Here is a 19,952-nt window from a genome sequence, read left to right on the forward strand (position 1 = left end):
TACATACCAAACTCGGCCGGTGATAAATTTTCAAGACCTCAGTCCTTACTGATTTTTGAACTCGGCCTTCGGCCTCGTTCAAAAATCCAGTAAGGACCTCGGTCTTGAAAATTTATTTACACCGGCCTCGTTCAGTATTATATAAAACCAACGCTTTCATGGATTCTGGATCGACGCATTCTTTCTGCTCTCATTCACTATTACGCCAGCTTGACTACAGTTTAGAAGAAACGGCAACAATAAATTTAACTACCATACAAACCCAAACACGTTTGCCAAGTTACGTTGCTAGAGGAATGAAGATCAAGGACCTGGCAGAAAATACATGCCTTCCTCTACCACCCTTACTAACTTTGGACGATATTCCAGTCCATCAAAATGATATTCAGTCAAGAGTCGATGAATTCCAATACCTTCAAGATCAAGGTGTGCACATACAGCAAATTGAAGGGGAAGTGGGCCTCCTGTTGGGGAATAACGCAGCTCTGGCAATGGAGCCGTTGGAGGTTGTGAACAGTGAAAATGGCGGCCCGTTTGCCGTACGAACAAGATTTGGCTGGCTTCTTAGTGGGGTAGGTGAACTACCCAGCTCCAATGTTAACAGTATTTTAGCAACCACGGACTGGGAGAAAATTAACGAAATAAATGGAACACTGGCTACAGAAGAAAGGGGGCCATCGGTTGAAGATCGTGAATGGCGCGCCCAAGTAGACGCATCCTGCTCAAGAACGGAAGATGGCCACTTCCAAATTGATTTGCCAGTACGACAAAAGAAACTGATTCTTCCTAATAACCGTCCAATGGCGCTAAGAAGATTGGCGTCTATAACGAAAAAATGCATCAAAAATTCCAATTTTGGTCGGGATTATGCTGCTCAAATGAACGAACTCATTGCACAAGGGTTTGCAGAAAAGGTCCCGAATGACGAAAGACAATCAAATGAAAGAGTTTGGTATTTACCTCACCACGGAGTGTATCATCCCCGGAAACCGAACAAGATACGCATTGTGTTCGATTGTGCGGCACGGTATCAAGGTAGTAGTCTGAATGATGAACTTCTGCAAGGCCCAGACCTAACAAATTCTCTGGTCGACGTGCTGCTTCGGTTTCGCGAAGAAAGGGTGGCAGTAATGGCAGACATTGAGTCAATGTTTATGATGGTAAAGGTTCCTCGAAATGATCGCAACCTTTTTCGGTTCCTGTGGTGGCCTAATGGAGATATGAATTCGAATGCTGATCCTGAAGAATATAGGATGACACGACACATTTTTGGAGCTACATCATCTCCTAGTTGTGCAAATTACGCCCTTCGAAGAACCGCTGTAGACTTCGGGAAATATTTCAATTCAGATGTTCCGGAAATCATATTTGATAATTTCTACGTGGATGACTGCCTAAAATCTGTTGCAACAGAAGAAAAGGCGATTCAGATGCTGAAAGACTTACAAAAGCTTTGTGCGATGGGTGGATTCCGCCTATCAAAGGTTATCAGTAACAGCAGAACGGTTTTGTGCGCTATACCCATGGCAGATCGTTCAAAACAAATCAAGACATTGGACATAAAACAGGAAACGCTGCCCCCAGAGCGAGCTCTAGGAATTTTCTGGCATGTAGAAGAAGACTTCTTTGGCTTCGACGTAGACATTACACGTCTGGTAGAGACGCCTCCGACTCGGAGAGGCATTTTGTCGGCGGTGGCTTCAATTTATGACCCTTTGGGTCTGGCTTCTCCCTTGATTATGACCGCCAAAATCTTACTACAAGAACTAAATCGATTACACATCGGATGGGATCAGGAAATTCCACTCAGTAACCGCAGAGCGTGGGATAGTTGGCTACGGCATCTTCCATTGCTATCTACCTTCCGAGTACGAAGATGCTTCAAATCCCCTGCCTTGGGAGCGGTCGAAGTTGTAGAACTTCACCATTTTGCTGACGCAAGCGAGAAGGGCTACGGTACCGCATCGTATATCAGACTAGTTGACAGCAATGGGCGAGTTGAATGCCTGCTGCTCGGAAGCAAATCCAGGTTGGCACCAATGAAAAGCATCTCCATCCCAAGACTCGAGCTGTCAGCAGCTGCTCTCGCTGTAAAGGTGAATCACTCCATGACGCGAGCCCTACGCATTTCTGTTGATCGAATTTTCTTTTGGACGGACAGCACTGCGGTATTACGGTATATCCGTAATGTCTCTTCGAGATTTCACGTCTTTGTTGCAAATCGCCTTGCTGTTATCCACGATGGATCACAACCAAGTCAGTGGGGCCACGTGAGCTCAGCGGATAACCCTGCAGATCATGTTTCTCGTGGACTGGATGGCCCCCAATTTATCAGAAACAAGCAATGGCTCGACGGACCTCACTTCCTATGGGATACAAAGGACATACAAGTTACAGACGGCAGCGATGATACTGTGCCAGATAATGACCCAGAGGTAAAACAGGTTAAAGCAACCACGTGTTCGGTGGCGCTGACGGACGCCGCTGCGGAACCGCACCCCATCCGAAAATTGATAAACCATTACTCATCTTGGTGGAGGCTGACCCATGCTGTGGCATGGCTCCTTCGTTTGAAATCCCGTCTCAGAGGCAAACAGGATAGTAGCGGCAATATACAGATGAAGGAGCTTTTGGAGGCGGAGAAGATCATTCTGACTCACGAACAAGACAGTTCGTTCCAACGAGAGAAAGTTGATTTAAAAACGGGGCTGTTACGGCGAAACAGCGACATCTACCGCCTAGATCCTGAGATACATGATGGGCTGCTACGAGTTGGTGGGCGTCTAGAAAATTCCTCCTTTACTTACACTGTGAAGCACCCCATTATCCTGCCTGCAAAGGGAAGAGTTACAGATATGTTGATACAGAAAGTACATGCAGAGCTGGGACATGGAGGAAGGGAGCATGTCCTATCGGAATTGAGGAAGACGTTTTGGATTGTAAAGGGAAATAGCGCAGTCCGAAGGGTTCTATCCGATTGTCTGCAATGCAAGAGAATCAGGCGGCCGCCTGAAAAACAGAAGATGGCCGATCTACCCCAAGATCGAGTGAGTGCCCTCGAACCGCCGTTCACCTACACAGGCACAGACCTGTTCGGTCCGTTCTTTGTCATGAGAGGCCGAAGCCAAATCAAGAGATATGGCGTCATATTCTCCTGCCTGAGCACAAGAGCTGTTCATTTAGAAGTCGCCAGTAGTTTATCAACGGACTCCTTCATTTGCGCGTTCAGAAGATTCCTAGCGAGAAGAGGCGCAGTGAAAGTGGTAAGGTCAGATCAGGGCTCAAACATTGTGGGAGCAAAGCGTGAGCTTGCCAGGGAACTGGCTCATTTGGCTGAGAAAGGCTCTGAAATACAGACAGAAATGTTGAAGCGGAACGTACAATGGATATGCAACCCTCCCCCATGCATCAAACTTTGGGGTAGCATGGGAGCGCATGATTAAGAGCACAAGAAAAATTTTGGACTTCATCTTACACCTGCAAAAGTTAACCGACGAGACTCTGCAAACGTTTCTTTGCGAAGTGGAGTTCATTTTGAACAGTCGTCCTTTGACGCCAGTGTCAGCTGACCCAAGAGACCAGCGTCCCCTGACCCCGAACGATATCCTGATATTGAGAAATACAGAAATCCCAATTGGTCTTTTTCAGAAAGACGATTTGCTCAGCAAAAAGCATTGGAGACAAGCACAGTATCTAGCTGAGCAGTTCTGGGCGCGATGGAAAAAGTCTTATCTTCCTCTGCTACAAGAGAGACCTATGGACCAACGTTCAATGCGGAACCTGATGGTGGGTGATGTGGTCGTCCTCGTCGACAAATCCGTTCCACGAGGAAGTTGGCCCTTTGGATTGATAAAGGCGCTGAAAATCAGCAGTGATGGATTGGTGCGCTCAGCAACTGTATCCACCGGTGGAAGGACATTGAAGCGCCCTGTGAACAAGATGGTCCTCGTGGTGCCTGCCACCCGTCAGTAGAAGATTAAAACCAGTGAAGTGGTTTTAAAGGCGGGACTGTTGAAGCGCGGAACAGAAAATAGTAAGCTATGGACTCTGTAGGAGCGTGGCATAGAAGATCAACCAGCACGAGCGCTGGTCATTCGAAATAAATTGAAAATTGGATCACGAAGAGTTTTTGGGAGATTTTGAATCAAGTTGGAATTTAGTTTGAATTTTGTTTTATTGAGAAGAAACATAAGGAATTTTGATTATTTGATCGAATTGATCGAATTTACTTGCTTATTATCTCCTGAGATCAAGTCTATTTTGTTTTCTTCCTGCCGGCTGCTTCTGTTACTGTTAAAACCGGTAAATTATCATCAATATATTGTGTTTTATCATTCAGTTGCTTCTTTTGGAACCGGCGGTCGAAACAGGCCTACATAACCTTCCTTGTAGACCTGGCCTTGAGATGACTCCACAGGAAAGGAATCCATAGGTCAGATGAGCAGACAGACAGGCCAGTTCCACTTCGGCTCGAGGATGGGAGCGACAACACCGTGGCTGACGACCAAAAGCGCTACCAAGCGACGCTAAAGAAGTTGTTGAAGTGAGCCCAAACGAAGTATGGCAGTCTCATGGACCTCATGTGATTCCAGCCAGACGGTGCGCCTCCTCACATCGCGAAACAACGCTCAATTGGAGCGAGAACCACTTTGGTGACCGGCTGATATCCCGCAGTGCCTGTCGGCGGAACTGGCCTGTCTGATCACCTGACCTGACCCCGATGGATTTTTCCTGTGGGGTCATCTCAAGGCCAGGTCTACAAGGAAGGTTCTAAAGGCATCTGTTACCTGAAGAGAGTGATTACCAAGGCTGTGCGAGCCAAACCAGCGGACATGTGTCATCGGGCTATCGCGTCAGCAGCCAGGCGAGCCGCTCTTTGCCTGTCTCGCAAAAGTGGCCTCTTCGAACATTTGCTGTGGGAGACTGAAAACGAGAGAAAGCAGATGAGAGAGATGTCATTATGAATTTCCACTAAATGTTCTCTCGTTTGGTATCATTTTCAGTCACCTGCATGCAATAACACATATTTTATGTGAGTTCAAAATGTTTCCATCCTTTTTGGTCCACCCTGTAGGAGTGACGTTGGAATTAGAGCGGGTAACCAGGCCGTACCGTTATTTCATTTATGTATGTTTATTGTTCCCTGTCTAGCATGCAAATTGCAACGTCAAGCACTGTTATCGGAAAACTACTTGTAAGCATCTAAGTGAATGCTGGCACGCCAAGGTTGAGATGATTTAGTGTGCCACCGAAACGGTTAAGGCGGCAATTGATAATGTTCTCGATGGTTCTGGCATCCTCAAAGCTGCATGACCTTAGTCACTTCGTAAATCGATGGCGCCTGACGGGCGTGACCTACTAGTGTCGAGTAAATACCGCCAATGTATGTAATTTAAAAACTTGAAAATTAATTATCGTTTCTCACCACAGTCGATCATCCGGCAATAGAATTTGTTGACTTTTTACACCTTCTTGTTTCACGTGTCGTGGCTTTACATATGACGAAATGAATTTGCTTAACACATATTTTACGCATATACTGGGCCTTACATTTGCACTCAATTAGTGCTTGTTGAAATGAATAAAGAACTGTTCTTTTAAGCTAGCTGAAGATGGTTTTAAGCTGAAAATGAAAATAATAGGTTAGAAGTATGTGGGATATTTACACCAGCCTATTGGAATTCGGTAGTTCGAAAGTCACCACCTTGACTATCATATCTAACCCTGCTGTTCTGCATTTTTTCACTCTCCGCTGACTAAGATAAACTGAATAAGCGGTTCACTGCATGTACCACCGACCCACGAGACATCTGAGCATGGCAGCAGCAGCAGAGCTGCCACTGCATGTCAAATCACACATGTTTGCGCCATAAATGACCTTGTAAACTGACCACGCGCCTTCCACTCCCTCGTGTAACAGCTGCATTCCTGTAAGCGATAAAATGTCATATGGCCATAGAGTCCATGGAAAAACATAGACCCTCGTTCCAGTTTATGGAATACATATACCGCTCTCTAACGGGTTATGCAGAGGCTTTTTTAAATTGCGGGCTATTTCTTAGAAAGGATGCTGCCATAAGTAGGGTACAATAGTCGTTTTCACGACGGGTTATCTGGCAAATGCGCCAAACTTAATCAAATCTGCACCAAATCTCTCTTACAGCAATTATCTTTATATCATGAACTTATTTCAGTGTTTTAATGGAAAATAATGTCTGATAATGTCAAAATCAGGTATATGGGCAACTGTGCAACCCAAACTGATAACTTCTAAGAAACTTAATGAACCTAATTTGACCAAATCTGCACCAAGCACCTATGACCTATAAACCGTTTTCATGACGGCCATCTGGGACACATTTGATGCAGCTTAGGTGCAGATTAGGTGCAGATTTGACGCAGATTTGGTCAAATTAGGTTTACTGTGTTTTGTAAAAGTTGTCAGTTTTGGTTGCATATGCATTTAGATGCTCACATGCCTCATTTTTTTAAATAATCCGACATTGTTTTCGATTAAAACACTGAAATAAATTCGTGAAAACGGCTAATATGCATCAAATGTATACCAGATAGCCGCCGTGAAAACGGCTAATGATACATCTCACAACGATAACAGTTGGTATGTTTATAATATACATGCGCGTTAATTCAAACTTTAAAGCAGTTCTGATCAACAATGCAGGTAACGCCTGATCGAACACCACAACTACCGCAAACTGGGTTCAAACAAGTAGTATTTACCCTCGCCCGTATTGGTGTTTTGCCAGCCACTAACGTAAATACAGGATGGGGGGTCCGTTGGACCAGTCATCAAGCCGTTTGGCTCCTGATCGAGCCAGGACTTCGTGAAAGGGCGAGCGTGCTGCCGGTGACGAGATAAAACTGATGACACTTAATTTTGATATCCTAAGAGGTAATTGGTTGACCTTCCAGGTCAGTTCAGTGATCCAAAGTCCGGTAACGTGGTACCTTCCAGAACTTCTTTTTTCACTTTTTATATAATTTGTAGTGTGGCTGTGCTTATAAAGCAATGAAACGAGCTTCTGTCGTTATAAAAGGAAAGACAATATTGCATTTCTGTGGAATGGCGCGCTAAGCGATACACCAACTCGCGTTAATTTTGTGCGCTATTGCCTTCCGATGTTCACGAAAATATCCCGAGTTCGGCAGTGCTAGCGGCAAACTGTGAACATGGCATCCAATTAGGGTCGGCGATAGTCGCCAGTTTGTAGCAGATTCTGTGTCCGAGCCGCCGCCGGCCTGTGCTGTGGCGCTGAATGGGGAGCTGACCGGTCGGCCGCGTCCCCCCCCCCCACCGGCGGCTACCCCCAGGCATGTCCGGCAGCGTGAGCCGGGGCCATCGTCGGCCGGTAGACCAGGTCTGGCCGTGCCCGACGGCGGTTGGGGCACCAGCGCCGGGCCCGACGGGCCACAGGCGGGGGCGGCGCGAGGCGGCGACGGCTGTCGGTCATGGGGTCCGCCCGCGCCTTACGATCGAACAGACTGAGGTGGGGGCGTCGCACACTTAGGCACCGTCCTAACGAGAACTCGTAAACGGGTCAGCACCTGTGTGGGACGAATTCAATAAAATATGGCTAAAGCTCTGTCTGGTGTTGGAGAAAGAGCTGCGCTTTGGTTGATGACCGGGCGATGAGGCGTCTTTTTGGTGCGAGGCCGCGCGGGTGATCGGTTTGGATCAAAAACCGTGCCGTGCCGTGACCATGTTTGGTGCTTGGTGCTGGATAGTGCGGACAAGAACAGGATAGTTCTATTTCTTGTTATTGCGTTAGCTGCGAATTGTGATGGAACGAAGTCGTTAGATGGTGTGTTATTTCCCGCGCTGGATCCATAACCATTAACCACGAAAAATAGTGTGCTAGGCATTTGAAGGGTCGACCTATGTCCTATAGGTATAACATGCATTTCAGCCTGATTCGTTGGCGACTTCGACGTTCAGACAACTTCGCCAGGCTTTCTGTTCGCTGTTCGGTGTGTGCTTTTTTTTTACTTAGAACTTGATTCAGTTTGAACAATTTTGAGGATCTTGATTTACCTCTCGAACGGTTTTTCAAAGATTTCAATGAAACGACAGATTGCGATAAAACTTTCGTCTTTCAGCACCCTCGAATAAAGTTACAATTCTCATGAATTTTCTTTTTTTACCTTTACTTAAGTGGACTTTGACCTGTGATCTTTTTTTCGAGACCATGTCAGGCCAGGATGGCTGTTCGGCGTATGTCAGCGTATACATTATCGGTGCGTTTTAAGACCTTTTGTGATAAGCAGTGTGCCAAAATGCGAAATGATGTTTACCCATTGAATATGATATCTGTCAAGGTTAACCCGCGACCGCCTGGGGGGTCGGATCCGACCCCCCCCCCGTTTTTCTTGAATAACTCATGAACTGTTTACGCTATCAACTTGAAACTTGGCATACCTTCTCCCCCATCAATTTGACGTCTCTTGTGTAATTTTTAGGAAAAAATTCCAAAAAAAATTGAGATATATCGATTATAGTGATGTAACTACATGGCGTTTTCAGTCAAAAAGTGGTAAATGTTTAAAAACCGCCAAAAATCAGGGTTTGAAGCAAATTGCAAATTAAGGACATGAATAGACGCAGCTCAACGAGTTCTTTAAAATGGCTATCTCGGATTTTCCATAAAATGCGTTTTTCACCCCTAAAAATCCAAAAAACTATATTTTTGGAAAACAGCTAACAAAATCCAAAATTTTGGGAAATTCCAAAAAAAACGGAATATACGTTATAGAGCTCTATTAGAATAATAGATGTCCCAAATTTCAACTTTCTATCTTGATTTTTGACCCCCAAATTGTAAAAAATAGCTCCAACATGCATAGGGCATGGTGACGTCATAAGCATTTTCGTGAATTAGAGGCACTTCTGAACATCGTATGTGAAAACAAATGGCACCACTAGATTCCTGGGACAAATCTCGTCTAAAAAAGTGCATTTTTATGTCAAAAATAAAAAGTTATAAAATTGACCTTTTTTCTTAGCCCTCGTTTAGTTATGTATGGTATAAACGATTTTTTATGCTTTCAATGCACACTTATCACCAGCACAGTGACTTGGGGTCACATATAACCATTACCATCGTACTCGGCGTGAAAAATAAGCCATAAAACATGTGTGGCACGCCCATGTAGCAGAAAGTGAAAACCGTGACCTTTCGTGACCCGACCTGACCTTGACCCGTACTTAGTATGACCCCTATACGCACATGGTACCTTTACTAGGTCTTTGAGGTCATTTTTGGTGAGTTTCGAGCAGCAGCTATCGATTCCGCTGTCCGTAAGCTTAATCATGCAAAACCCCAGAATTTTACCTTTGACCTGACCTTGACCCGAAAGTTGACCTCAATCTTAAAATCTTAAGAGTGCTTTGGGAAGGTCTCGTAGAGACCTTTCGAACGCCGCCTCGCGGGGCTCGATGCGACCATTGGTTCTCGAGATAACAGGGGGGGGCGGATCCGACCCCCCAGGCTGTCGTGGGTACGGAAATAGCCCAGGCGGTGCCGGGTTAAGTGAAGGTCAAGTCAAGGTCACTAACCTTAGATGACCTCGGTTGACTTAGAAGTTTCTAGGAAGTTCCTTCAAGGAAGTTTTTTGGCTGATTCCAAATTAACCCGGGCTCCACTGGTGGGGGCTATTCATAGCCTCCCTCCCGTTTTTCTGCAATAACTTTCAAACCGCTTGACGTATCAACGCCAAACTGTCTGTACCTTCGGCTGCATCAATTTGACACATGGAGTCAAAATTTTAACTTCGTATCTACTATCTATCACAGGTCGGCCGAAAATGACGTCAGAGTGACGTCATGTTCGGCCGACTTCGACGCAAAACATTGAACCACGGCAATCGCTCCCAAGAGCTCAGTTTTTAAGATTGATCCAATTTCTTTGCATGAGAGGACTCAAAATAGACTGCGCTATCAAACTGTTCTCTCGTTTTTTCAAAATGCTGAAAATTTTGAAAATTAAATGTAATAAAATTCAAAATTTATATTTTATATATTTCAAAAAAAAAATTGACTTTTCGAAAAAAAACGGAAGATATGTGATAGGACACATGCTTGTGACTTATTATAGCAAGTTTTAGCTAGATATCTTCAAAAATGGCCAACTTATACGCATTATTGCAAAAAAAATCACAATTAATAATTTTTGAAATCAATTTACCGTACGTTTTTGACATTGTACAGCAATATAAATAGCACCATCGTGTTTCTGAGCTCAATTTGCATCCAATAGACACCTTTTTTGTTGAAAAATTTTAACTTCAAAATTTGACCTTTTTTAACTTTAAGGACCTGACCTAAGCTAAATTCAACTCAAAATGACCTCGAATGACACAAACTACATCACATTCGAAATATATGGCCTAAATGGACCATAAAACATGTGTCACGTGACCGACACATGATATAATATTTCCGTGACCTGCGATGACCTGACACTAACCTGAAAATCAAAGTACCTACAAGTTTGGTACCCTCAGGGTATCTAAGCATCTGTTCACGAGTGTGTAAACCAAAAATGAGCCTGATCTGACTTGTAAGACGGCGGCAAGAGCGGCCCAAAATGTGAACAAGCCAAAATGCTAATAATTTTTACTTTGACCTGATCTATGACGTCATCGGTGACCTCAAGGTCAATGAAATTAGGTTTCGCTCGACAGCGACAGTTTTTCCGAGGCTGTCAGACGCCGTTTGAATTTTGACGATCGGCGTCGACGTTTCGGAGTTAGGAGGGAGGCTATGAATAGCCCCCCTCCCCCCCCCCCCCAAGTAAGGCGCGTTATACGCAGACCCCAGTGGGGCGTGTGTTAACACCTGCTTGAACATTTACGAAGTAGTTTTGGTGCCTATGTAAGTACGTAACATGTTGCGAAGATGTCAGTGGTAGTTAAAACCTACCATGGATAGACGCGGGGACGTCTACTGGTTGGCCTGATCTGACCTGCCCCGACCGATCCCAAATGCCTAAATACATTATCTTTGGGCAAAATAAATGCAAAAGTTCGAAATTAGGAAAAAAGAATGCAAAAAACTCACTTCACGAATCTCAGCAGGTGCCGATATACCCGATACAAGGACTATTGACCTGACCTGGAAGGCAAACCAATTACCTGGGACCTTGAAAGTTGGTGACATCAAAACGAATATCGGTAGTTTACTATAAATTTCCCGCTAAAGAGGAGTAACGCCCCCTCCCCTGCATTTTTTTTTCTTTTGAAAAGTATTTCACCAATTTTCAGGTCAAGTACGTTCAGGAAACGTTCAGGTGATGTCTCAGAAAGGTTAACGACCATCAATACAGAGATCCACTAGAAAACTCCAGTTGTATTCATTTCAGTATAAACGATAAATGTCACAGGTTAGGTTAACCCGCGCCCGGCTGGGGGTCCTGGATTTCCACGCCCTGCTGGGGGGTGTCTGAACACCCCCCCCCCCTTCTAACTCGGCTCCTGGGCCACATAGTGATACACGGAAGGCGGCGTTCGAAAGAGCGCCAAAAATAATGACGAAATCACTTCGGTCAATTTTTTGGTCAGATCAAAGGTCAGGTCACCAGAGGTCATTGAAGGCAAAATTTTGCCGATTTCCAGGTCGAATGTCGACAATTTCCAAGAAGCCAACGCATAACTCGGGAACCAATAGTGCTACAGCGCCGCGGAAAAGCGCATTCGATAGCCCTATTAACGCCCTTTCTGAGTAATTCTCTCAGTTTTGACCTAACGTCAACGGTTTTGCCTGCAGGGGGCAAAAACTGCAAAAATAGCCGATTTTTTCGGAAACAGTTTTTCTGCAATAACTTTTGACCCAAGCCTTGTACGAGCTTACTTTTACCGGCATCGTGTTCCTCTCGTCAAGACGCATCGAATGAATTATAACTTGACCTTGAAAGGTCAACTTGAAAATTTGACCTCAGGTCAAGGTCATGACCTGACCGAAAAGGGTCATGTTGCATATCAGTCGATTCGTATCGTCGAGCTGAACACATCTAAGGTGTTTTCATTGCTCTAGCATGCCTCTATCAAAAGTTATTTGCGAAAAACTGTTAGATACCATCCGTGACCTAAGATGACCTCAGGGGCATAAACAGGGGTCACAGACACCATTTTCATGTTCAGTGTGTCTAAACTACTTGTAATTCAGTGTTTGGGAGTGTTAAAATGGGGAGGTCGCAAAATTGACCTGACCTTAGGTCATTGATATCAAAATTATGAGATATGCATTTTGTACATGTTATTGCTCTTAGCAATCGCTAAAAGTTTCAAAGCGATCGGTCACTCGGTGTAGCTATGGCAGACATTGAAACTTTTTATGAGGTGAGGTCACTTCAAGTGACCTGGTGACCTAACCTTGAATAACCTTGGTCTGAAATTTTCACAACATGTGTAGAATTGATGTATGATAAGGTGTACCAAAAACGGCGGCGCTCCGCGCCGCCGTTTTTGAGATATTCGCGAAAAACCACAGGGGGGGAGGTGTTCAAACACCCCCCAGCAGGGCACGGGTTAAATGTGATTTTCTAACTTTTGCAAGGCTACAGACCGTTGTGTTATGTCGGCGATATAGATCAGTGTTGATTTTCTATCGAATGAAAATCGTCTAGCATGGACCTTGATATACCGTATACTTACAGAGGTCTATGTTTGAGAATGGGTTCGTGAGGATTTCCCGCAGACCCTTTTTATTGTCCAAAAATTCAGAACACGGCGTTACTCTTACGTCATGTAGGGTCAACTACTTACAATCTTTGACTTTTTTATCAGTATGAATAGAACCAATGCGAGAAAGGATGTGATCCTGCTGTTTATAAATTGTGCCATTCAAATACACGACAATCATTTTCAAATACTTCCGGGTCTTTGAAACGGGCAATGCACTGATACAGCTCTTCAAACACCAAAACGAGCGTGCATTTGTCGCCACATCATCGAAAGCTCGTTCCGCGCGATCGCCGCGTGGCCTCACCTGTGTACTGGAGTTGCTCGGCGGCACCAGTTGGTCCGCTGGCCCGCCGGTCGGCCGGTGCGGTCCGCCGCTGACCGCTGCTGCTGCTGCTGGCGCGCGCCGCGCCGCTGCTGGTCCCCTGCTGCGGCCGGGACGACGGGCGGCAGCCAGAGACCGCCGGCGCCGGCCGCCGGCCGCTTTTGATCGCCGCCGCGGCCGCACGCAGGCGCCCGCCCGCCCGCCCGCCCGTCCGTCCCGCCGCGCCGCAGGGCGGGTGGCGGGTGGTCGTGCGGGACGGGGCGTCACCAGACGGGGACGTGTGCGCTGAAGAGTCCCAATATCATGCGTCAACTTTTCTAGCACTTGGCTACAAGGCGAAAATTCACACGTGAAATACATTAAAAAAACTAATTGGTGGTGCTCAAAGTTTTATCAGTGGTACCTATTCGAGTCAAAGCTGTAAAACGCTAATTGTTGCTATATCAGCCACTTTTCTTGACACAGCATTCGGCCCCTACTTGATTGAATTTGAAAACAAAGAAGCAAAGCAATCGACATTTCATTTGGAAAGGCGGAAACCCTAAAAGTAAACGACTACTAAAAATTGTCAGGTGCCAAGCCAATAAATGAATCAAACAGGTGCCCGTCGTGAAATAGAATACATATTATCTACTCTAGCTAAACAATTCAAAATTCCTGTTATTTTTTAGCACTTACGAATCATTCGTCGTGGTCAATTAAAGAATGTTGTCTTATATATCCCTGATTTGAAGGTTTCTAGAGTTTCTAGTTCATCTAGTTTTCATGCTTGTCCTGTTTTATTTCGTCATTTATCTTTTTTTCATTGATTTTTTTAAGCCATACCCTGCTGGGGGGGGAGGTTGTTTGAACATCCCCCTGCGGTTTTTCGCAAATATCTCAAAAATGACGCGGAGCGCTGCCGTTTTTGGCACACCTTATCATGCATTAAATCTAAACATATTGTAAAAATGTCAGACCGAGGTCGTTCAAGGCCAGGTCACTAGGTGATCAAGTGACAAGGCCAGGTCAAGTGACCAAGTTACAAGGTTCAATGTCAGGTCAAGTGACCTCACCTCATAAAAGTTTCAATGTCTGCAATAGCTGCACCGAGTGACAGATTGATTTGAAACTCTCAGCGATTGATAAGAGAAATAGTATGTAAGAAACGCTTATCTCGTAATTTTGATATCGGTAACCTATATAAGGTAAGGTCAATTTTGCGACCTCCCCATTACATGTAAGCCAATGGGAGAAAATTGAAAGCGTCTCTTTTGGACGGAAGTCATTCTAAAAACCCTCAAACAAGAAATTACAAGTAAATGTAACATACTGAGCATGACAATGGCATCCGTGACCCCTCTTTATGCCACTGAGGTCACATCAGATCACGAATGGCATCTAACCGTTTTTTTTTTCGCGAATAATTTTTGATAGGGGCATGCTAGAGTAATGGAAACGCCTTGTATGCGTTCAGCTCGACAATACGGATCGACTGATTTGCAACATGACCATTTCCGGTCAGGTCATGACCTTGAACTGAGGAGAACTTTTCGAGTTACCCTTTCAAGGTCAAATTACAGGTTATTCGATGGGTCTTGACGAGAGTAACACGATGCCGGTAAACGTAAGCTCGTACAAGGCTTGAGTCAAAAGTTATTGCAGAAAAAAACTGTTTCTTAGAAGGGGGAGTGTTTAAAGGGACCCTCCCACCTTCAAAAAAGTTAATGAATTGGCATGAAAGTGATGTCGCTCGGTTCAGAAAGAGCGAAAACGAATATGTACCAAATTTCATCGAAAAATATTCACCGGTTTTCAAGATATTAGACTTTTACTTTTGTTTACTTTTTGGGATCTCCGCTGTTCCTAGCGACTTTATTTGAAAGTGCGGCATTTGTTGCGCGCAAAGCAGCATATACCAACGCGTGCTACCAAACGTTTTAGTAAAAGATTTAAAAACTGTTAGACCTCCGCTGACGTCACAAATTCTAAGGGGGCATACCAATGCATTAGCCCCTTAGAATCCGAAAACTGCAAGTTTGAAATTCCATATCTCCGAATTAAAGCATTTTTCGATGTTGTGAGTGCCCAAACCGGTATTTTCAGGCCATGGCCACCAATTTGGCTATCTCAACTCAAAACTAATGTTAAGGTGGGAGGGTCCCTTTAAACACCCCCTCCACCAGCAGGGGGTGGAAATCCGGGATCCCCCAGCAGGGCGTGGGTTAAATTGAATGAATGGGTACTTGTGTTCGGGTGCGTGTTGAGATAGGAGATGAAAGTACGTTTTGGTTGCAAATAATATTTTTGACTTGGCGTGTTAGTGGGCGGTCGGCCTGTAAGCGATCTTTTGGAAAAAAGTAAACATTATAAATACTCAACAGTCCACATTATAAGTATATCACGACCCTCATTTTTACCTTTGAGTCATGCTAGGTTGAAAGAGGTCCGCGCAAAGAATTTGCGATAAAAAGACTCCGAAGCACTTTAGAGCGAAAAAGCATTGGTTATGGGTAGATTGTTCGAAAAATAATGATGCAGTGATTTGCAGCATGATCCTTTATCGGCCAGGTCTTAAACTTGATCCATGGTCAGATTTTTAGTTCAACACTAAATAATAGGGCAATGTGACGCGTCTCGACAAGGGCGACGAGAAGAACCTGGTAGAGTTATTCAAATCATAAAACAGCGTTTGTTCTAAGTTTTTGCACCCTGTATGCCAAATGGGTGCGCTGAGGTCAAATCTGAAGACACATGGGAAAATTGCCAGGAGCTATCAGTAAATAGGGGTACTTACGCGATGTTTTGGCTAATTAGTTCAAATGTTTGCGAACAATCGAAAGACAAATAATGGCTGATTAGTGATTATGTCACCCTCATTTGTCAAAGTGAATGCATTGCAAATTATTTTTGCTTGCCCTGACAGCCTGCTTCATGTTAATTGCTCCAGGAGCATGTTTGTTTAGGGAGGGACGTCTATCAACAATTGTGCTTTGCGACCGTTGGGAGCTTCAACAATGTTCCTCATTTCACTGCGTGTCCACAAATAGTTCCATCGAACATCCATTCCCATGTATGCATGAGCGCATGGCAAGTGCACCTGTATTGTCGCTAGCATAAGTCATGTTGATTATATAATCGTCTATGAATAGCTCTGTAGCCTTGAGGAACTACTGGATCATCAATCACCAATCACCACCCACACAGCCGTGTCGAGCCATACATTACACCAACAATGCTATCGATGCGCGCCAAAAGGACGTCATGTCTCAATGAACGATAACGAGGGTCTGCATTTGGCCAGACGGGGCAGACAGCGTGCCCTCTTATGTCGTCTTCTGCTCGACGTGCGGCTATTTATATCCCTGTCGGCGGGTCAGGTGGTCAGTTCCCACCGAGTGCGGGTAACAATACCACTGGCGACACCCGCTCGCCGCCGCCCCGCTGACACCCGGCAAATGTCAGTGCGTGAATGAGTCCTCACACCAAGAAAGAGACCCCGCGGAAAATACATGGACGCACGGGGTATAGGTAGGGGAAGGTGGGGTAAGACGGACCAGCTAAGGTTTGAGGCCGCATATCTTGCTACACTGCTCTCGTAATTCATATTATTTATAGTCTTCGGAATGCTCAATCCTTCCTCTGTTGATATGTGTAAAGACTAAATTTCAAATTAAAGACATCTAGGTGGTGGATGCTCTTAAAGAGGGACATGTCAAAAACTCAGACAAGAAAAAACGTGGGGTAAGACGGACCACCCAGCAGTGCCTGCTATCCGTTCATGTGTGTTACACTTCTGCTCTGTACTCTTGTAAGAAAAAGTAACCAGAATGGTAAAATAACAAAATGAGCCTTTATTCTTTACTCATGTGTGATGGAAGTGCAGCTAAAAGCTGGGAACATGTGTGTTGATTGTCGTTTGGCATGAATCCATGCTAACTGAGCACTTGCATGCATGGCTCACATGCAACAAAGACTCCTTCCTGAAAAATTAGCTTACTTAAACTTGTGTCAATTTTTTGGAAAAGAACTTTCCATATGCAGGGTACAATGGACCACCACAGGGTAAGATGGACCACAGTGGTCCGTCTTGCCCCAAATCTAAATTCTGTCATTATCATGACGTATATGTCAAATAGCCCAACATTGCAAAACCTTGCCTCTCCTAAAGTGTGACTATAACTAAGTTTATAACTTTGTTCTTCACAGTTAAGTGCAAAATAGAAACTAATCATGCAAGAAAGGCGCCGTAATTGAATCACCCGTAGACCTCTTATATTAGATCGGTTTGACGAAAAACAACATTTTTCTCAATAACTCAAAAGCTATGCATCCTAGCAGCATGAGCTCAAGGTGGCCATTGTTACGAAGGAAAACAAACATAGTGAGTGCATAAAGCAGTAGATACCAGCAGCGGTTCAGCCGGGAGGGCTGGTGGTCCGTCTTGCCCCGCTGGGCCGTCTTACCCCACCTTCCCCTATGTATGTAAGCGTGCCTGTAAATGGGAGGCGATGTAGAGCTATCGGAAAATTTCATTTCGCTGCCGAAATATGTCATCATAGCATTTTGCTCATAAATTACATGTTTGCCGTGTTGCAAGTCGTTTTCAAGCATGTCTTTATTGCTCATACCGCTTTAAAATTAACCAGGTTAACTAAAAAAAAATGATGGGACACAAATCTTTCATTAACCGGCCGGGCCCGGGAGTAATTCCCAACCACCTCTGGCGCTGTCCGAAGGACCCCCCCCCCCCCCTGCCGCGGCTTACTCCGAAAAGGGGAAACAAAAGCGGTGCCGAACGAAAGGTATCAGCGAGAAGATTCTAAAGCACCTAAAATTTTGTCCTCAAGTCACTTTTCAATGACAGAGGTCAAGATCAAAGGAAAAACGGCACAAGTGTAGTGATTTTAACCTAAGCGTTCCAAAGGATGGCAAGAAGCATGAAACCGGCTGAACCGGGTAGGAAACGAAAGTAGAGAAACTGAGGAATCCGACGATATGCTCAAAGGTGAAGGTCAAGGTCATACTCAAAATTGACCTCAAACTTTGCACTATTTCGTATATTCCGTATACCTACTTGTAGATTCCAAAATGTTTTGAAACAGCTTGAAGCTTATCAGGCATCTGTTTATGGTTCAGGTTACGATACAAGGCTGCCGCAAGGTCAAGCTCACGCAAGATTATCCTTGTTTGAGGCCTTTCCACTGATTCAAGTCAGCCATGATAATCAAGTCATTTTTGCTATCCTGAGACTCTAAACGAATGCTTAGAACAAAATGGATGCCAACTTCGTCATCATCGGCTCTGAATATCTACTTCATATAAGGCCAAGCATGTGCTAAGGTCAACTAGAGGTCATTCAAGGTCACATGAGGTCAACATAAGCCTTAACCTTTTCCAAATAAAATATATATCATTCGACGCGTCTTGACAAGAAGAATGTGTTGATACCACTGCCTTAGCTCTTGGGCCATTTTTGTTGAGAAAAAAAAACTTACAACCCAGCTCGGGGTCGTTGACCTAACCTCTGACCTCAGGCTAGCAAAATTATTCGTGTATTTTTCCCTAGGTCACATGCTACACAACTATGCTCGTAATTTGTCTTTAACTCTAAAACTATTTTTGGCAGCTATTTGAAGTTCAGGTCTGTGAAGTCGAAATTTACCTTGCACGGGTCTAAAAAAATCGACCCTGTGCCGTCATAAAAAGTTATATGTCCAAGTTTGTGTTTTACTCCAGACCAGGGCTGCGGAGTCGGAGTCGGAGTCGGAGTCGGAGTCGATTTTAGAAACCCGAGCCGGAGTCGGAGTCGGAGTCACCGAAAATCTGTCGACTCCGCAGCCCTGCTAGGTCTGCGGAGTCGGAGTCGGGAGTTGGAGTCGGTCGGAGTCGACAATTCTGCCCGGAGTCGGAGTCGGAGTCGGAGCTGGTTTTTTAAAGCCGGAGTCGGAGTCGGAGTCGGAGTCGCCGAAAATCCATCGACTCCGCAGCCCTGCTCCAGACGATGTCAAATTGATGGGAATACCTAATTAAGTTTCGCCTTCCTATCCCTAAGCGCGAGCTATCACTAATATTCGTCGGGGGGGGGGGGGCGCGAAAACGCCCCGGGCCCGCGAGGGTAATTGAAGTGGGAAAGTTCACTTTCGTTCTGCTCACAGTGTAGGTCAAGTGGCTTGTTAGATGAATGCCTTAAAAATATATGTGTTCGAACGAAACTATCGGCATTGTTAGTGAGGACTTGCGCTTGAGGCTTGCTTAGCTTGTTTGTTTGCGTCGATGCTAAAAGGAAAGCTGAATCATTCTATCATACGGTGCCCAAACTTGCACTTTATCTTTTTAGTTAGTCCATTTTAGTTTGAGTGACCTTCTTAAAATGGAAATGGGTCTTCAATGCCGAAGTAAGATGCCAAGCATACAATTAACAATTAAATTAATTGTAACCTTAACTATTGGAAGCCGTCTGCTAGTTTGAAACTTTTAATTCAGTAAAACGCAGAAGCTTCTTCGCTCATGTGTAGTAACTTTAACACCAGTCACCACCAATACAGTATGATACATATGCATCATGCAGTTTTACTATCAAGCAGACGGTTAAAGACCAGATTTTCCAAAACATCTGGACTGCCTCCCGGCAGATGCAGCAGCGGCCCCCTCCCTCGGGTCAATGAGTCCACAGAAGGACGCTTCAGGTCTGAGAGCCACCACCTGGCCAGACTTCCACGAGTGACGGCCCGTGAGCTATGCGAGTGACGCCCAGTGAGCTATGTGAGTGAACGCCCAGTGAGCTATGTCTGTGGTGGAGACAGACCGGGCCGCAGTAATTCTGTCCCTCCCACGGAACTGGCGGGGCGCCGTCTCCAAACTCCGTGAAGGATCGTGCAGGACGGGACGGGGTGGGCCAGAGAGACGTGGGTTGAATGAGTTGGAAATTGGGAGGTTTGTAGGCTCGGTG

Source organism: Amphibalanus amphitrite, unplaced genomic scaffold (assembly GCF_019059575.1).
Source record: "Amphibalanus amphitrite isolate SeventyFive unplaced genomic scaffold, NRLGWU_Aamphi_draft 000506F_arrow, whole genome shotgun sequence".
Classification (NCBI taxonomy): domain Eukaryota; kingdom Metazoa; phylum Arthropoda; class Thecostraca; order Balanomorpha; family Balanidae; genus Amphibalanus; species Amphibalanus amphitrite.